General features: G+C 40.5%; 1 long non-coding RNA gene across 2 annotated transcripts; it reads left to right on the forward strand.

Moving 5' to 3' along the window:
- The first annotated feature begins 8,769 nt into the window (after positions 1 to 8,769).
- On the forward strand, positions 8,770 to 19,440 carry LOC308197855. Of its 2 annotated transcripts, XR_013953382.1 has the most exons (4): positions 8,770 to 13,494; positions 13,600 to 13,709; positions 15,063 to 16,925; positions 17,017 to 19,440. It is a non-coding gene; the product is annotated as an uncharacterized lncRNA (long non-coding RNA). The 2 variants fall into 2 exon arrangements; XR_013953383.1 differs by lacking the exon at positions 17,017 to 19,440 and having other exon boundaries at positions 13,600 to 13,672; positions 15,063 to 16,543.
- Positions 19,441 to 20,773: the final 1,333 nt, after the last annotated feature.

The following is a 20,773-nucleotide window of genomic DNA, read 5'->3' on the forward strand; positions in this document are numbered from 1 at the left end:
GTAGTCAGGCATTAACTCAGTGATCTCCTAAAGTCAAGAAACTGCTTTGAAAGCTGATGGGAGGAAAAAAAGCTCCCAAGAAATCAGTAGCATTACAAAGACTTCTAACTGCTAACTGGTCTTCATTTATTCAAAACTATCTCCCTTTAAATATTCTGCTAGCAAAGTTGAGAGCAAATTAGTATACAGATGCTTCTTCAGAATGCCAACATTTAAAAAAAAATGTTTTTTTTTCCCTTCCTCTGAGGCAACTCAAAGGAGAATGTCATTAGAGATCTGAAAACAAACATGGGGAAAGAGACAAGTCACAAGTAAACCCTTGTGATTTTGAAATTTCAAAGAGCAAAATGGTGGTGAAACAAAAATACTCAGGGTAAAGTGTAAGTGGAGGAAGCAGGCAAAGCAGGTTGCTGTGGTGTGAGATCAAGAAAGTTTGTTGTTTAAGTGTTGAAATCCCAGAAAACTAGTACGTGAACAATTATTTCTGGTATCTAGCTACGCTCTCTTGTTTAGAAAAGCAATGCACTTATATGATGAATAGGAGATTTTTGTCTGGTTTAACGTTTGATCTGAAAATAAAAGAAGCATTGCAACTAGAGATTGTTTAGGGGAAGAAATTCTCCACCCTATTGAGAAATGCTGAGGTTTTATTCAGGAACTAAGATGGCAGCAGAGGGTGGACAAAGAACTTTGAGAAACTTGGAAACAGAAGAAAAATATCTATTAGTTTCAGGCAGGTGAGGAAACAGTTCTGAGAAGGGAAGCCACAGACATCCAGATGGAGAAAAATCAGTATACAGTACCAAAGTGGTACAGAAAACTTCAAGTTCAAATCCAAGATCCACAGAGATTCAGAAAAAAAAAAAACATCTGTAAAATACGCTAAAATATTTGCCTTTTAATCTGGGGGTTTGAGTCCAACCTTACCAGAGAATTGGTGACCCAAAGATGATTTGAAAATGCAAGAATCCCAGACAGCGTTGTTCTGACACTGGGCTCATGGGAGTGAGGGATGGGAGAGATCTCCCTTGGCGTTTGTTGCACTGTAAACACCCACAGCTAAAATCCTTGGATTTTCCATTCCTCATCTAAATGTACTGTATCAGTGAAAGCTGAAGTTAGCATAGCAACTACCACAATGTCAGACTACTTTTTTTTTGTGAGGATTCTTGCATAAAGAGATTAATTGGTTAAATATATGTACAATGAGCTGAAGTTTTAGTCTTTGTACAGTTCTGATCAATGCTCACAAGGCCAAATCTTTTTTCTTCATACTCTTGAAAGATATTCTACTAAAATAAATGAAGTAGACATGGCAGTAAAGCCAACAGAAATTGGCTGTAATGTTAGACAAGTTGTTTGAAACACCATGGAAATAAAACTTGAGAACAGTACATCCATAGTCAACACTGCCCATTCTTAACTGATGCTGTTTTATTTAAATATCTGGTGAAATTCTGTGTTATTACCATGAGGGAAAAAAATGACCCACACCATTAGGAAAAAAATGAGGGCTATTAAGGGCCCCCAGTTAAGGGCCACCTGAGCCATGGTGGCACAGAAATTAGCCCTCAGGCTTTCGTCCTGCCCCCAGTCTCCTGGCTGTGCTGAGCTACTCCGGACAGGTCCATATCACCCTGGGGGCAGAAAGGGACCAGCAGTGCTTCAAAACTACATGGGGCTTGGGTGCAAGGGAAAGAGGATTAGCTTTGTTATCTGATTCTCATGATAACACCATCCCTGGGTTAAAAACTCTTACCCAGGTACTTATCCATTAAATTGCAATAGATAGTTTTTTCGGTTTTCTTTTTCTTTCCATTTTTTTTTTAAATAAATAATATATGTATTTTTTTAATTCCTAAATTTTCAATCTCCTAATTCAAAGGTTAAAAACAAACAAACAAAAAACAAAACAGAGCAACATCCTATTTATTCTATTCCTCCCTTTTTCTGGAATTCCAGTTTCTGCCTGAGCTCTTTCTTGCTCTCCCCTCTTCCCTTTGCATGGCATCCCTCCATCATTTCTTTCCACCCCTCTCCCCAGCTGGTGCACGCTTTCACATTTTCTCTGCATCAAACAAGCCTGTTTACTTTGCTCTATCAGCTCTGTGCTCCAGCCCAGCAGCGTTCCTGGTGGTGCTGATGCTGCATGTGTTGGTGATCTGGATCTTGCATTCAGGCAGCTGTTGCTAGGGCCCCTGTAACTCATGTCCCCGGCATATTTTGTTAAGTTACCTTTGATATTCTGATTTAATTCTTTTGCATAGATTAGAGACAAGACAAGCTCCTAACCTGACCAAAGCACTATCCTGTATTGACTGCCAATCTCGAAGTCATTCAATGAAAGCTGTTTTCCGACCGTTATCAGTTCATTAAAGTTTGTTATCATTTACACAGTGGCTCTGTACCTTGCTGGTAATCTCCAGTGTAGGATCTTATCAAACACTCTCAAGAAAGTCTAGGCATATTGTATACCACCTATACTATTTTCCTTGCCTACCTTGGCAGTGATATCTTTGAAGAATTCCAGCAAGTTATTTGAGCAAGATTTCCTGCTCTAAATCCACATTGGTTGACTCTGCTCAAATTAGGATTTTCAGCATGTTTCCTCACTAAATCCTGTAAAACTGCTCCTAGTCTATTCTTCATAGCTATGAATTGTGTTATGTTAATTTGTTTATATTACGATTTAAAAGTATTTTATATGTATGTATTCCTCTGCATGTGCATATGTACACAAAAGTGTATATATGTATACGTAATGGAGTTTATATTGAAGTACATTGGGCTTTAAAGCTGAATACGTTAAAATAGTTAATGCAGTATAAAATGCGAAGGATACAATTAGGGACAGATCTTTGGCTAGAGTAAATGAATTTGACTTTGAATAAATTTTGCTAACTTAAATGGTGTTAACTTGATTTATGTGAGATGCGGAGTTAACCCTTGTGCAATGTATTTGCTTTACTTCTGTGCCAAGCGATCAGAATTACTGTTGGGATGCTTCTTAACATTTCTGATTTATCACAGATATCTATCCACATTTCTTATGGATCTCTCTGGCTCAAGAAGTATATTTTTATTTGCTGCTGCCAAAATAATTATTAATGTCTTACTAAATTATATGCACTATATACTATTTTGTAACAGATTAGTAATTTCTTTGCTTTAATTTTCCATTATTTTACAAAGTTTATTATCCTTTCCAGCTTTCTGTTCACATATCAGCTTGTTGATCTGTAGGTCTTTCCATTGCAATGCTGAACCTGGCAATTTTTGGTAAATACATTTAAAAGTAGATTAATATTAGATTTATGCTTAGTTTGACTGGAAGACTAACATTTTAGAGAGGAAGTAGCCCCTCCCCTCAGGCTGAAACCAAACTAAAAATTTAAGGCCAAAACAGGTGGGGTTTAGAAATCTACTTCTTATTGGAAAAAGAAGATTCTGCCTCCTGAAGTGTCCAGATCTCTACTGAGGCGTGATGATATTTTACAAACTGTGATCTGGTTTATAAATCATGGAGAGGAATAAGCTGTGAAGCATGAGATGGCCATCAGGTCTAAGGGAGCTGAGCCTTCCGTACAAGCCAAGGGAAGAGCTAGGCAAAACAATACTCGCTTAAGCCAGGAAGCTTTCTGGGGGCAAAAGAAGCTCTGAGTGCCTTACTCAGAAGCCTGGGGACATGCCAAACCTTGTGGAGGTCCCTAGAGCCCTCTCCACCAAGTTTAGACATAAAAGTGGACATTCAGTGGCAGAGAAGTATGCAGCATTGTGCAAAGCACATTGATGGTGCTTGCTTTGATGCAGTAAATCGGTGACAAAAACATGTGTCCAGCTGGTGGGAAAAACAGTCAACTTTAACACTGGTCTGAAGGAGGCATAAAAAATGAAGACCACACCTTCACCAAACTCTGGAGGTTTTTGCCCACTCCTCTTACTGGAGCTCTGTTAGAGAGATGGATTTTAAGTACCTGCTCCCAGGTACTCCCATGGTCATATAACAGTGATTGGAGATATAATATATGGAACTGCAGATGGGGCTTATGGTCATGGGACTGCATGAGGTCAATTCCATTTATAAACTGCTAAGCCCATGCTTTGGTATGCCAGGAACAAAAATAACGAGAAGTTATACTTGTGAGTCCTGAAAGATGAGGTCCCATCTTTGATGAAGATCTTCCTAGTGAGAATATCTACAAAATATACCCCATAAAGCTTATTTGTTTTTCTCTGCTTCACTACTACTAGATTGCCACTATTATGTGTTATTGGCCATTTTTTTTTTCCCTATTGGCTCTGTGAACTCTATTGTTGTTAATATTGATTCAAAAAGGAAATCTTACTAAGAGTGTCTTAGGTTTCCTTAATTGTTCTTTTGACCTGAGTATTTACTTTGCGACTCTCCCAAGATTTTCTCGATAAGAACGTCTTCTATTGATTTATCCCTTACATCTATGAGGATCTTTATCATAGTGAAGTTTGAGCTCCCTATCATTAACTTTTAAATTATATTAAAATTAAATGTAATTAGAGTTAAATTTTATAATTAAAATTAATCTTACAACAGTACACATGCTTATCTCCAAGTATAGGGTTCAGCATAGCTACTGGTTGCTCAGTGGGCTAATAACATTGCCACTACAAACAAACTCTGTTGGTTTCCACATTGTTATCATAACAATCAATACCTGAATAATTAAATTCCTCCATTATCAAATTCTAGTCTTCTTTATCAACTTTTCTTCCACCAGTAATTTTGTTGTCTTAATCTGGTTTCTTCTCTGAAATTCTATAACAACCTTAGAGTTTTACCAGATAATCTTTCCTTTCCTCTCTGTTAAGTTCTCTAGCCTTCCAATTTTGAAGTCCTTAAAGGAAATTCCACTGAATGGAAGTTTGATCAAAGTATATTTTGTTTTGTTTTAATACAGACTACTTATTTTATCTTGTCTCGCCCTTGAGTGAAATCCTATGCATGTAAGTATTTGAAATTGCCATTCATTTTCTTGACTCATTCTCTTATTGATTTTCTTTCCAACTATTTCCAGCCAATGTATCTAATAATTATTAGAGATGAGGCAAGAACTAGATGCCTGTATCCGTATCCTCCTACGAACTTTGTAGCTCATACCCATCCTTAATTAACATGAATGTGAGCAATGGTGTTTCCCAGACTATCATCTAATTCTTTGATGTTACATCCTTACCTTTAACCTTTCCTGCTGTGTTTTGACATAGCTTTGGTCCAGAATGGCTTCTCAGGGGAAGGCTTGTACGTTGTGAAGCTTCACACTCTCCTTAGACCTGATGCCAAAAGAACAGAAAGGAAGGGGAAGGGGTCCTGCTCCCTTCTGTACTCCTGCAAATGCAGCTCCGTCAGATCACTCCAGCCATTGCATTACTCCATAAATGCAACACTTTCTGAAGGAAATTCACTGTTGAATTAAGGGGGGAAAGTGGGATACAAAACAAATGTTGGTGGTAATGAATTGAAGTGATGATCTGAGGAGCTCATAGTGCTTCATAAGCATTAATTAATTAAACCCGACCAGATCCCAGTGAGGTAGGCATTATGGCCCATACTTCACTGCTGGCTGCGGTGTGCTATTTCTGTCTCAATATCATTTTGTTAATATGTATTCTGATGCGTGGACTGAAATGGTGTCTGACTAGTAGAGATGACTGTGCATATATTTAAGCTGTGAATATTTTGCATGATGAGACTTCACATGGGCAAAAAAAAATCTTTCTTTTTTTTTTTTTTTCATACAGCCTTGTTCCTGAATAAAAAGTGTATGATAAATGAGTTATACAGAAAACACTGAAGGGCTGCTGGCAATGTATAGTTATGTACGATATATAGCTCATTCCGTTACTGAATTACTGCTAATATCTCTTCATTTTGTTACTGAAAACCTGAGTGCACTTCAATGAATATGAAATTTTCTTTCTTTTGTAATATAATTTACCTAATTGCCGCAAGAATTTAACCTATGATTTTAACTGCAATTATTAGAGATGTGAAGAACACATAAATCTTTTATTAATAAATCATAAAAGTTATTCTGAGTTTTCATTGTGAGAAACATGTTTTGTTTTTAGTACTGATGTAGAGCTTTGACTCCTAATGAGTGCTTTCCCCCCTTTTTTTTTCCATGCTGCTCTAAACAAGATGTTGTTTATTACTTGAAACATTATATGTAAGCCCCAAGAATATGTTACATGTGACTGCAGTTTTGGCAGACTTTGAGAAACTGAAGTTTCCAGAAATTTTGCTATGTTTAAAAACCAGAGCCATGTTTTAAGGAAAGATTTCTACTTCCAAATGTGTGGTTGCCTGAACCTTTTACATTTTCAAGTCAGATTCCCCTGCCAAATAACACACTGTACCTTAACTATAATAAAAAAGCAGAGACTGTGTTTATAAAAACATTGCAGGAGCAACTGTGATCACATTTCTTGAATTTATTCTATTCATGTGCTCAAATATGCATTTTATAGTAAGCTCTCTATTGCACCGGTCACTTACAGGAGTAGAAAATGACATGTACAGGCAGAAGGTTGGCATAACGTAACAAACCAAACTGGTAAAATACAGGAATTCAGAGCCAGACCAAAATATGAGGTCAAGGAAGTTGCTCTTATAATAATAGTGGTTATCTGTTTAATGTGTGATCTGGCAGTGGTACGACGTTGACCATAAGCAATTAGGCATGTTTCTAAACTGGTGGTATATAAGCCCTAAGTAACTGCATGCAAGATAGAGAGGCTGTGAGAAATGGGCACTCGTTGTGTTCTTGTGGTTCTTCTTGCTTAACATCAATTAAATTTACCGTTCAGTAATAGGTAGAAATTCTGCTATTGTAAAATAATATCTGCATTCACTATAGCAGTGGGGATATACTTAAGATCCTCTACTGAAACCACTTTTCTGAAGCAAACTCCTGTCTGAGCTGATAAATACTGAACAATATTCTTAATAGTCATGATTAGACATGCTCTCTGTAACTCCCTGGCTATTATTTAAAAGAGTTTTCTTTACAAACAAGTTCAGATGTTGATGCCCATGAATGATGCCCTTGTTCTGGATGGTGTGCGTGAGCCTGGGAGTGAGCAGTGTCCCCAGCATAAATTAAGTTGCCTGGCATTGACCAAGCCTCGGCTAAGAGCAGGAAGGTCTCCGCGATGGCATACAGCCTGAGCACAGAGGACCTGGGAGCTTCTGTGCTGCGGCCCTGGCTCAGAAACCCATGTTTTTATGACTTTGGTGAATTCACTGGACAATGCATCTTCTCATTAGCTTTTAATAGACTTGGATCCCAGAGTTAAAATGGTCTCTGTGTCCTCCTCTGTAAAATGGGATTGTGATGTTTTCCTGGGCTCAGAAGGATGTGGCTAGAGTGGGAGCTGTGTGGTTGAGCTAGCTGCAGTAGGAACTCTGCTAATGAGCTGCGAAGGCACCCAAGAGAGCTCCTTCTCCCCAACAGCAACCAGTTGCATGAAATTTGGCTACAGCAGCACAAGTCCTGTGATCTCTGCTGTGATCATTCAGTGGCTTGAACCTCTGCCTTTGCTCAGAAGGAGCTGCGGTCACTGTCCCACCCTCTCTGCCTCTGGGCACCTTCTAGAAATAATCACTTAAAAAACAGCATGTGATTTTCTTAGAACGAATCCCAGATAAAGCCTTAGCAGACGGCTTCCCAAGCACTTCTGAGGGCTCTTTGCATGGCTTTGGCCTTTGCAGAAGTAGAGACTCGATGTATATGCTTAGCAAACTCAGTGCTGGTACCTGCAAAGCACCCTGGCAAGAAATAGTCTTTGGTGCCTGAAAGACCTAACTGAACAAGGATTTAATGACCAGAACACAGTGGTTAATCATTGGCGATTTAGAAGCCATATCAGTAACCTTGCAATTGTTCTGAAGTGGTTGTGAGGCCACGGACTTTTGCATCCCATCAGTGCATGCGCCTTGGCCGTCCCTTCTAGACTCCCCCAGCGTAACCTTTCATCCTTTCACTTTTCAGAAGCATAAAAGTTAGGGCTGCAAAAATCCACGCCCGTGGTTTAGAACTAAATAGGGAAACATAACTGCTTACTGAAAAGCCACCCCCTCCGAGAGAAATGTCAGCGACACAATGGGCACTATTATTCCCCCCCCGTTTACAACCAGATTGGGGGGTTATGTTATAGGCTGTAGTAAAGGGCAGCAGCATCCTATCAGTAAATGATGCTGCTGAGCAGCACGCAGAGCTCCCTTGCTGGTGTAACAATTCCGGAGGAGCCCCTGCACTCCTGGGCAGCTCCAGGACTTGCTGCTCTATGTGGGAGGCGATGCCAGCCTTAGTGCCTTGCCAGGCAGGTGGGGTGGCCGGAGGAGCCACTTTCTTGCCTGCTGCTCCATCGCATGAGCAATATTATGGCGCCTTCCCCCTTGTTGCAGTCATGCAAGGCAATTGTTCAATCCCCCATAATAAACTGCAACTCTCAGGGATTATGAAACGGTCACGTGCAACAAATAGCTTAGTCCATCTCACAGTCTCTAGTGCTGTGCAATCCTTGTGTTGGAAAAAAGTCCGTGTTCTCTGGCAGGGCAGGGTTTTTCCAACTTTTTCCATAATGTACGTCTTATTTTAAGGGAAAATTGTCTCACTGAGTTTATCTCCTCCCATTCACGGTCATGTGGACTACTACTTTCTGGTAATGAAATCTGTAGTTTGCAAACACTAGAGCAATTATCTCCATGGAAAAGTTCTGATAGGAAAAGAGTATTATTTTAACCTTCTTTATTATGATTTAGCAGCTGGAAACAAGGAAAATATCCAAGACTACTGTGCTACTCATCTGTCTGCAGACTGTCAGCAGCGACTCCGCAGACAAAGCTGGGAAGCAAGTTACATGTAATAAGTATTTGGATGTGTTTTCAGGTGAGGTGAGAAAATAATACAAGCTGTGTTAGCTGATTTCTTGCTACTTGGATATGTTTCTGTTCTTTAAATAAGAATAGGTTGTTATTAAAAAAAATAATAATCATGTTCCTGTGACTGTACAGTTCTTGTGGTATTCTTGTGAGTAAATGAGCAGGTGAAAATATCTTTATATATCAAATTAATTCTGGTGAATTAAATAGCAGTGGAATAATTTTCTAATACTGGGAAGACATCATTTGGAAGGTGTCCTAGTGTCTTGGAACAATCTTCCTAGAAAATAATGAGGTTTGCCTTGCAATGCTGAATATCAAAGAAGCTTTTCTGTACATCTAAACATGAGCCACCTCAGGATTTAGCTGTCTGGAGGAGATACTGTTATACAGAGCTACAGAACTTTTTGCAAATTTTCTGGTGAAGAAATAATGCCAGTGAAAGCAAGTTTCACTAAGCTGAAAGCTTTCTTTGAAATATGCCTTTTTGAGTGAAATTTTTGGTTGGAAATAGTTAAAATATTTCCCTTTGATAACATGAAAATAAAACAGCTTGACAAACATTTCACTTCAATGTTATCGCTTTGGTTTTGTATTTATTTAAAATGATACATTAACCTTCTATATTGTCTCCACATCATTCAAACGAGTGCTCTTGATGCTTCCCGACCAGTCCTTTTGGAATATCTTTCCCATGAGAAATGTTGACTTTCTGTTCCTGTTCCTTACTGAAAAGACTTTTCTCACCAGTCCCCACGCCAACTCGGTATCTCGCGCGTTGTCTGCGTTCAGCATCCCTGACCCGGTAACGCTCTGCGACGTGCACACGGGGTTACCAGGGGGCTCGTGGTGGTGGGTGTGGGCAGGAGCAGTGCGTGGGCATGAAGCAGCTCTATAGGAAGTCTTGTTGCATCTGTGCCATCTTTCCTACAAGCTCCAAGGCTGTAAAAACAGAGTTACTGCTTGCATTGTTTACATTTTGGTCTTCTTTGGGGAGCTCAAAGTCAGTGGTGGTTTGGAGATGTCTACCTCAAAGCCTTGCCTTGGGGTCCTGTTAGGCAGATGAATGGCTTTCTGCTGGCCTATGGATCTGACTTGGCTCATCTTGCAATCAGTCATGGACAAGAGGAGGGCAGCAGGTTGCTGAATGCTTTCAGCTGTCTCGCCCACCACTCCTCCAGCGTTACATGAGCCAACAAAGTGCATCGTCTTTGAGAAATGTCAATTGGAGGTTTCTTGAAAATAGCTGTAGGAAGTGAATTAGTTTGTTATGGAGGAGCAAGTAGGTTTTCACCTCCAAATTCCCTTTATTTTTTGGACTTTGGGCCTTTAGGCTCTCCTGTGGAACATCTCTCTTGAAGGACTGGGAAAAACAAAAGCTCCAGGGAAATGCATCCTTCCTGTTTCACAGCAAGCTCATTGGAGACCCCCAAAGGACCCAGTTGCCTAACCCTGCAGAGCCTGGTTATGTGTCTGGAAATCCTTTTGGATTGGCACATGCCTGGGTTGCTTCCCTGGTATCCTGCAGGCTCTCTCCCACTCCAGCAGCACATCTCCTGCAGCCGCCGTGCCATTCCTCCCCTGCAGCCTGCGCGGCAGAGGCTGTTTGGGAGCCTCTGTGGGAGTTACTGCTACGTCAGTGAATACGTACAAGTTTAGAAGTAAAAATATGACTCAGAATAGCTCCGCCTTACTCCTATTCCCTAGAAAAACAACTTCAACAAGGCTTACTTTGAGGCGTCTGCGAGGCGCTGAGGGTATGAAAGCGTGTTGCAGAGCGAGCAAGCTCGTATCATCAAACGCAGCCAGCCAGCACAGAAAGTTAAGCAGCGCAGTGTTGTGCTGATCTAAAGTGGCTGGGAATACAATAAGAGGTGAATCTTCTTTCAGAATTGCAGCAAATCATTTTCCCTGGGCAGATTTTGAGGACTGCTGTTTTTATTCTTGTCTTTCTTCCCAGCCGTTTTGGATGTGACTGAAACTGGCTGTTGCGAGGGTTGGATTCCAACCGAACGAGCGGGCTTTGCTCTAGCCTCTGCCTGACCTTGGGTTACAGGCACTTCAGAAAGCAAAGGCAGAGCTGCACAAACAGCCCGCTGCTCCTCTCCCTCGCCCCGGCTCCGTGAATGCAACTCGCCATGGGTTTCCATCGGGTACGGTGCTTGGCACCCCAGCTGTCCTGGAAGACAATGTGGGACCGCTTTGGGAAAAAAAAACCCAAAAGTTGCTTAGGAAATGATTGCTGTTGTATTCCTTCCCAGAGCAGAGGGGAGAGCTGAGTGTATGGGGGGGACAGGCATGCAGGAGACAGCACAAATGTACGATGCATTTATTTCTAAGTAGTAAAACATCAGTCATCTTATACCACATTTATTCTCCGTGATGTTTATGTATTCGTGCCGAACACGGGATTACAAAGCATATAGGGATATATAATATTAGTGAAGAAGAAAATGACTGCTGTAGTACTTCCTACTCTCAGTCCCTTCTCCAGCAATGCCCTTACACCTTTCTTTTTCAGGCTTTTTGTAGCATCCTAAACAGAGGGATATTGAAGGGAGCTGATTCTGCTTTGATCCTTATGCTTGTTGTCAAAGCGCTTGGGATTGAAGAGACTGTTGGCTACAATTGACTGTGACAATTAGGAGATGATCAGAGCCCTAGAGTGGAGCACTTAAAGGGTAATTTACATGTCAGTTTGTCGAATAAAAAAAAGATATTCAGCTAAGATTTTTTTTTTCCCCTCAGAGCCTTGTAAACTGCAATTTGTGCTCTAGTAAGAAAAACCTGGCAGAGGAGTTAGGATAGCCATTTCCATTTGAAAAGAGGCAATCATAAGGCCACTGCTGAGCCTATTGTCCACTAAAAATGCTGATTTGCAGTCAGGGAGTGAAAGAGTGGAACCATCACTAAATAGAACCTAGTGCAAGGTAACTCCCCCTCGGTGGCTTTCTAATGCTGGCTGGAGGTTTTATATACCTTAAATCCTGCATTTACTATCATTATAACATTGTTACTGATCATGAATGTCCTTTATCATAACAAAAAAAATGCACGTATTGAGGGGGAGGAGGGAGGAACAGGAGCTCCCAGGCAGTTGATAGGCGAACGCCGGCTATCTATTGTATCACATCTTTCTTATTCTCTTGCCTTTTGTGTGCCATCACAATTTTCTTCTTGTCACCCTTTGCACTTTGCCATTCAGGCACCTTCCATAACAGTTTTCTCATAGGTTTTCCATACCTATTTACGCTTCATTTCGTATCCCCTCCCCATGGATTTTTAGCATTTTCCACGTTTAACCTGCTGGGAAAAGAAAAGCGAGAAGGAGGGGACGGTAGCTGCTCAGTTCGGAGTTTGCCTTTCTGTAACCGTGGTGCCATCAGGATCCAAGAAAGCCTGTACACATACAGGTCTGAGAGGAGCGCAGTTAAGACTGTTGTTTATTAAATAAAAGTGTTTGTGATCAGTCTGGTTTCTTATTAGACGTCTCTGATCAACTTAGAGCTGCTTTGACTGTAGAATTATATGAACTTATACAAATAGCCCAAAACATCAGCACCTCCTGCCCCCCATTATTCTGGTTGGCCTGAGTTGTAGGATGTTATATTCCTAATGGTATAAAGAAGAGATATTGGTTGCATATAATGCTTCAGTGCTCATATATGCAAATAGGTGTATTCATTTTGAGATTGTGTAATAGTCTTTTCTTCCAGAGGTGGCATTGGCTCCCATTTAGCAGCCATCTCCCAAAAAGAAGACATGACCATGTATTCCAGTTTGGGAACCAGCAGGAAAAGCTTTACTCTGTCACGAGTATGACCAGGTAGTCTTTGCTGTCCAGAAGTGTGTTGCCTTCAGAACCCACAGGCTACATTTCTGGGGAAGTTTTGTGGCTTTCAGTAAAAGTAAGGTGTGCATGGTGCACACAATGGGTTTGATTCCGCTCCCAGTGGCAGACCCTGGTGAAACACCAGCAACGTGAACAGATTTGGGATTTCTGCTCCTGCGAGAAGGGTAAGGATCAGGTCTATGGGACCACCAGAATGCCTTCTCCATAGTTTTGTGCTTTATATCTTTTTTTTTTTTTTTTTGGTGCATTAAACACCAGACAATGAGGTTTCCATTTCTAAATTTGTACTAGAAACATGTTTTAACCTGGCTTCTGTACATGGTGAAGAAATACTTCAAACTACTTCTAAGCTGATTAATGTTGTGCAGCATTCCCCCTCGTTTTAATTTAAAGAAAATCTTTCCATACATAGGTTTTCTCCATTAGGAGCATTGTTATGTTGTGCTGTCATTTTCTCCAAGATGCTGTAAATGCAGGATGGTGGCTTTTGCCCTCCCTTCTAACTAAACTTCTTGAACATCCCAATGTTTGTATGTGCTTGTCTCTGTATCCAATGTAAAGAACAAACAGGAATAAATAAGATATGAAGAGTAAACAGTATAATGACAGGGGGAGTCTGGAATGACTTTGGCTTTGTATGTGTCTGCAGAACCGAGGCGGTGGTAAATCTGTATCAAAAAGAAAAAAAAATCAGGCATAGCAGGAGGTCCTCGTCTCCCAGGTAATGGCTAAATGACGAGCAGATGAGCCGTCGTCATATTGATTTAAGCATTTTGTTCCAGCCAGTCATGATTAACTTTGATTTGTTTTTACTTTCCTCTTACAGGTTTGCATTTAAAGGACTCTCAGAGCACTAATTGTATAAAATTCTAGTAACTGCACATTCTCTTGCTGGAAAGGTAATGGGTGGATGGACGGATGGATGGATGATTTAAGGTTTCCTTACACTTTTGAATTAACTTTTTTTTTTTTTTTTTTTTTAAAATGAGAAAGAAAGTTTTACTCAATGGGTATCCATTTTAAGAAATACCTCTGGGGTGTAGGTCAAAGTCTAGCAGAAGACTTTTGGAATGTAAACTTGATTAGAAGTTAACTACAATACGCTTTTTTTTTTTTCTCCTTTCTATGAGTTATCAAATCTACTGTTCCCATTACTGAATATAATTTTAAAATAAGTTAATGTACATATTGATCATAATGCCAGAAAGCATATTACAGTGTCCCTATAATTGCCTTTCTTGCTCAAAAATACAGAGTACAGAAGTCTACTACAGTAAAAATATATTTCCTTATGCAACCCTGGGTTATACAGATTTAGTACTAAATCAGGTTTTAAATTCATGAAAATAAACCATATTGGTACAACTGCTTTTTATATGTAAGAAATTATATTTATAATAATGCATTGTATAAGTTCACCTGTATAGGTCTGAAATAGTTAAAGATCATGGGAAATTATGTGTAGTGAAATAGTATGACCCTGTTCAGTACCTATCTTCTCATTCAGTCTGAAATATATCCCTTTATTGCTTTGTGAATTAATAATATGATGTCGGACAACTACAGATGACTTCTTGTTAATTAGAATTAGAATTTCAGATGCATGCTATGATGCATCAGAACTTTCTCTATTTTCTGCTAATAGGGCACACCGAATGAATAGCAAAATGTTTTTTAAGAGCAGGAGGGGAAAATGATCTCCTGATCTAAATAAGATGTTACTTTGAGGAAAGGCACCTAACTTGTTAATGGCCAGTTCTCATTGAAATCTTTCAAAATTGTGGCACTTCTCAAAACTGGGTGCTTGAGCAAGTGTTATTCTAGGCAGCCTCATTGTAAAAGTCACCCGTTCTCATTGGGGACTGAGCATATGGTTTACAGTTACCTAAATTCATCTTTATTAATTGGCTTTTTAACTTAACCAGACCAGATCTTCAAGTAATAAAAAATACATATAGCTCCACCATTAATGGTGGAGCTGAAGATATGCTCCGCAAAAGGTGTTTTTATCTGGTAACTATCAGAGGTAGTAGGAATACCCTTTGAACGCATCTCTGGTTGTATGATGGCTCTGAAGAGCCGCATTGCTCTAGGTCTCTCACATCATAAGTGATTTTAAAACTTATCAGGCATTCTTCTGCATCTTCCAGCTCAAAAATAGTTTTGAAAAATCTTACCCTGGGTGTAATTAATATTGGTGGCCTATTTTGGGTTTCATTGACCTCAAATAATTTTTAAACTAAGCCTGAGAATTGAACCTTTGCTGATCTTTTCTCCTTTTTATTTCAGACTGAGGCTGACTGTGGAATTTGGGTTAAAAACTTGTATTCCAATGAAGTTTTCAAAAACAGGAAAAAAGGAACAGCTTGGTGCAGGTTGTTTTTCAAGATTCCCTCCCAAAACGCAGAGCTAGGGCCAGATTTACTGCCAATGTAAATGGCATTGGCTCTGTCGAGGCAAACGGAGCTGAGCTTGTTTCTACCCAGCGAGCGTGTAGACCCAAGCTTTGCTTTTCAAAGGCAAACACCTGCTAAAGCTGAATCGTGAACTTTTGGAGATTTTGTTTTCTTATGAGTGCCTATACAGTAAGTTCATTAAGTTGGCTCTAATTTCAGCTAGTCTCCTAACCTCGCTGTCCTGTGCCATGTCCTGTATGTCATAGGCCAGTGAAGGCTTTGGAGGCTCTGCAGGTATAAGGACAGCCCCAACCAGTAAAGTCACTATCCCTTGGTTAGGGATGTAGATAAAACCAGACCATGCTCACACCTGTCGAGGGGCTGCTGGTGAGTTTGTGTACGTTGGCTGGTGGCAGTGCTCCATTTTGGTGTGCCCAAGCAAAGTCCCCTTTCATCTGTGATAACCGCAGTGGCTGAAGTGGAGCTGCTAATTCGCCGCAGTGACAGCAAAGGCAAGCTGAAAGGGGAAGAATCATTTCTATTTGCCTTCAGAATGCTGAGACTCCAATAAAAAAAGCATAAGAAATATTGGGCAAAATAGAGATCTGCACATACATATTAATTCATTATTTATATCATCCAGATTTTAACAGTTAGCAATGGTGATGACATGAATATTAAACTGCAGTGCTAAGGTGGCTCTTGGGTGAAGGACAATAGAGACGAAACACTTAGTCCTGGCAAAGTGGTGAGGCACCTCAGTTGTGCCCAGTGCCACCGAGACATACAATTGAGCATTTAATGCCTCCCCAGCCTGAAGGTTTACCTGCCTCTCTTTAATACAGGATGTTTTCTCAGGTATGGAGCAAGCAGTGGGCTGAAGGATGAGATGACAGCTACAGTGTGCTTCAAAAGCCATGCAGTGAATGTGGAAGTGCTATTCTACATGTTGTTATGTGTTATCACAATCTATGTCATCCTATCATGACTTAGGAGTGCACAATCCTTGTGTCATACATGAGGCACCTTTGGTACCCACCACTTCAAACTTCACTCCACGATGTTGATGCTGGCTCTGGGTACGAGTGGAAGAGTAGCCCTTGATACTTTCTGCTCAGCCTCACATAGGTGACATCAGTGGAACAATGCTGATCTCTATCATCTGGAAATCACAACGATCTTATAGTAACTGGACTCTCTGTTCCTCTCCTGAGTAAAAGAAAAGATGGTAAATAAACAGGCTTCCAAAGCACAACTGTATTTATTGTTGCCTCTCAAAAGGAAATGACACTTTGTGTTATCTGAGAAATAAATGGAAATGCTTTACTCTACTTGAAAGGAAAATCACGGAAACAAGTCAGAATTCCATTTGGCTTTCCTAAATAGAGGTACCAGGATTTTATGAGCCAGATGGCATTCCATAAGAATAATTTCTTATAACCTTTATTATGCAACATACATGCTTGGATGCTAAACATGTTCTTCCTTTTGCTGTTGGACGTGCAAACAGTGGACAAGAAAACATGGCACAGGGTAGAAGTGAACTATGCAGCAAGGCACCAGCCAGGTATCCCTCCTTGAGCTTTGATTATCAATGCCGCACAGTGCAAGGAAGCATTGCTTGGTGGCGTTTGCTTTGCCTGTGTGCTGAATCCTTAGCTGAAGGAGGATGCGTTCAGAAGAGAGAAGTTTGGAGAATGGGGCTGAAGAAATGTGCAGCCACTATCATAGCTGTGATCACAGGCTTCTGTCGAAGGTAAACTAAGGGGTAACTTTTCAAGCTGTGGGGATGCGTTCCCACCCACCTGCCAGTAAGGAGGTGATCTCTGTGGCTCTGTTTTCCCCAGGCTGGTGCCGGTGTGCAGGAGAGGCACGTACCGATGTAACGCACTCGCACTTCTACAGCAAGCATGACCTTCAGCACAACTGCAGAGAAACAATGATTGCCTTTGACCAGAACTTTGGCTTTGTTGCATATGCAATTAACAGCTTAGAGCACGCATTGGGAAATAAAGCAGAAAACAGATTTTTTTTTTAAAGTATTGCCTGAACCATATTTCTCAGTTATTTATGCAGTGGTATGCATGGAGTACCTTGCTCCAGTGAGTGGCATTGCCCTGCATGGAGCAGGGACCTGCTGCGGAACTCCAAGCCCTCTGGTATTATTTCAGGGCCTCAGCTGGGGTGGCACAGTGCAAAGTGGCACCAGTGCAAAGGCAAATCAAACCTTTCTGTAGCAACATGCAAAGAGAAAATTATCAGTTTTGAGCATCTTACTTGCTAAATACACACAGAAGTATCTCATGAAGTCCACGGTTTGACTGTGTTTAGATAATTCCCTGTAGGCTTTTTTTACTATCCAAGATGCCAACCTGGCCCAGGAATCACACGGACTTCTGGCTGGACACGTTCCAGAGACAGGGCCAAGAAACCCAGGAATTCGGGTACTGACAGCAAAAATCCAAGTGTCCAGAGCCTGTGTCAGTGTATTCAGAAGGATCTGGATCCACTTACACCAGCGTAAGCTGGGCACTAACCCTGTGCCGTTGTAAAACCAACGTGCCTGAGAGGAGAACTCAAGTTTGCGGTGCTTTAACTGCGTCTGAGGCTGATGAGAAAATGAGCTTTGACATTCTGAATTCATGCTGAAAAGTGTAAGGGAAAATGGGATGATTATTATTAATAATCAGTGGCAGAAGTCAAATGTCTGAAGTACTATTTGAACTGTAACGACACCCTTTTAAAACTTTGAAATGGACTAATCATAAAAGTTTAAAACGTGGAATATTAATTCTTGTGCGTTTCCTTAAGGTCTGATTAGCAGAAAGTGTGGAACAGATGTTTTTCCCCTTTCTTCACAGATAGCTAACTTTTGCCTCTTCCTTTAAAATGTAAAGTATGCATCACAGTTTGGAAAACATTCACAAAAGATTACTTCATACTGTGAACTGGAGCTGCCTTCCAGAGGGATACATTATAGTCTGGTCAGATGCAATTGCTTGCAACTACTATTGCCTTCTAAAAAAGTTTTGCCATCTCGATAAACTTTCATTAACAACTCAGCATAGCTCGGGATACATTATTTATAAGCCAGGAATTTCTCCTTTAAGGATATAGAGAGCCAGATACTGAAATAATGTCAAAATTGCAGCTTTTCCATGGGAGATTATGAAAGTGCATTTGCTTTCATTTATTCCCTCTTCCATTCCAGTGGCATTCCAACTATAATTTTAATTCTTCTGTAAAGAAAATATTTTGACAACAAAGAAAGACATTAATGATGATTGAAATTTGCTTTTCCTCTCCTTCTCCTCTTGCTCTGCTGTTTTGCAAACCACGTCTTTTTTTTTTTTTGCAGTATTTGTTACAAAGTCCCTTCCCCAAGCGAGCCATGAGCAGAACGAGCCCCTGAGCAGCGAGACGGTGCCGTCCCTCCCAGGTGGGGACAGCCGCACACTCGTATTCCCTTCCTTTGCCACCATTTTGTTACAGCCCTGAAAAGCAGCAAATGGTGGTTATTGTTTCTTTGCAGGGTATGGTTTTGTACTGGATCCATGTGCAAAGTGTAAACATGTCATCAGTCCTCATTTGCTATATCCAAAAACATTCCCCATGTCCATATTTGATTTTCAAGTGCATCTGTGCACTGATTGAAACCCTCCCAACATGCTGCTACACAAATGCAAACCCACACATTGCTGATTTTGAATCAAATGCTCTTATGCTTCCACACTTCCATTTCAAAGTTTGCCTCAGAGTTGCAGTATGTGCCCTTTTAACACATTTTTTCCTGCTCACAAAGAGATCCCTGTGTTCATCGCAGAGGAGCACGGTGCAGTCTTTTCCATTTTGTTCTTATTTATTCCTTGGAGCCTGCTTTTATTTTCACAGCTTATTTATCCTTTGTTTACAGCCCACATGTGCTTTTAAGCAACAAAACCAATATTTAAACAAAGGAAGTAAAGTACTGGGTTATAATATAGGAATTTACTATAGATAGAAAGTTGAATTACAGATAGCAAAGCATTTTTTACTATTAATGTCGTTCATCAAAAAGGAGAGAAAAAGCTTTTTGAGTTTCAAATTTTCTGAAAAAAGATGAATCTCTTATAATGATGGAACGTTTTCCATTTAACGCTGATTAAATTCCTAGTTAAAAAGCCCCCCCCCGACAAAAAAAAGGGAAAAAAATCCAAAATGTGAGTGCAAAGTTGTAATTTTAAAGAAAAGTGTGTTGCACCTCGTTATTTTTTCCATCCCTCCCGACATACGAGAGTTACCTTAACTGCAGAGCTCTGTAGTACCCTTTGCCTGTCATTTTTAATCAGGTTGTTTTAGGTAATTTTTGTTATGCCCCTCATTACTGAATTGTTTATCAATAGGTGCACCAAGTGTCACTAGCTTTTCTCATCAAGCCAGGTCTGACAAAGAGCTGCAGTGCATGGGAAAGAGGCAGCTAGGTGAAACTAATGCCATAGATGTTTGATTCATTAGGAGCTTATTGTTAACGGGGATGTCTGATTGTAAAGGCTCAGTCAAGCAAAAGAGTGCAGAGTAATCAGTCGGATTTATAGTTTGCAGGGCTCAAAAAAAAAAAAAATCAACATAAACCTTTGGATATAGCAGAAACAGAAAAATCCCCTTTGGGCAGCCCTAACCTGAGACCAGCCAAATAAGGTCATGCTACATGAAGGTTGCCTGTTAGGTGATGGAAGATATAGGAGGATTAGAGCCATATGGCATGGCCTATCATACCTTCTGACTTAAGATAACAAAGCCAAGCTTTGTGCTTAGCTGTTTTTGACTGACATCATCAATTTTATTTTATGTTGGTCACCTCCGGTAACAGGAAAAAATGGCCTAGGGTTGATAACACATGCCTGTTTTTTTAGCGTTAAGATGCCTTACAGCGAGTTTCGTGCTGTAAAAAATTTCAAAGAATTAGTAGCTTGTTCTTCTATCAACCATCCTCCAGCAACTGTCAGCTCCCCCCTCCCTTGTTTTCGGTTTGTACCTTGCAAATGAGAGCCAGCCTTATTCAGAACCAGATGTAAGGCTCCTAGAGAATGAGCGTAAGCTGTTGTACTTTAAGCCTAATGGGAAGTTTTATATGCAAGGGCCTTGAACTGATTAGTATAATTCCCTCTTTAATACAGCTGTCCCTCCAGATTAAGGTAAACCAAATGTTGCAATCAGAGATTAGTGTACCTTGCCAGTTATTAACATCCCCGGTTGCTCGGCGAGCACGTCAGACACTAATGCTGTGTATTTATTTGCCACTTCCACGCTGTAACTTGAACTTCTGCACCTGTCAAAGCATTCCAGGGAAGAGAGGGGCATTACTGGAGAGCAAAAGTTTTATACCTGTTACACCTGTTTTGTTTTGTCACTGCCTGAGATTTTCTTTTTTTCTTGCCAAGATTGCCAGGTGGTTTAATCCGCTCCTCCGCTGGTCTTATGAAGAAAGACTTTGTGTGCTGAATTGCATTTGTTGCTCTCATCTGCTTTTCCTTATCGAATACGAGCTACTCACCTAAACTGCATTTTTTTTTTTTTGTGTGTGTGTGTGTGTGTCTTCCCCTTTCTTTTCACCTCCCCCTGCTC

Source organism: Anser brachyrhynchus, assembly GCF_964034855.1.
Source record: "Anser brachyrhynchus genome assembly, chromosome: 7".
NCBI lineage: Eukaryota > Metazoa > Chordata > Aves > Anseriformes > Anatidae > Anser > Anser brachyrhynchus.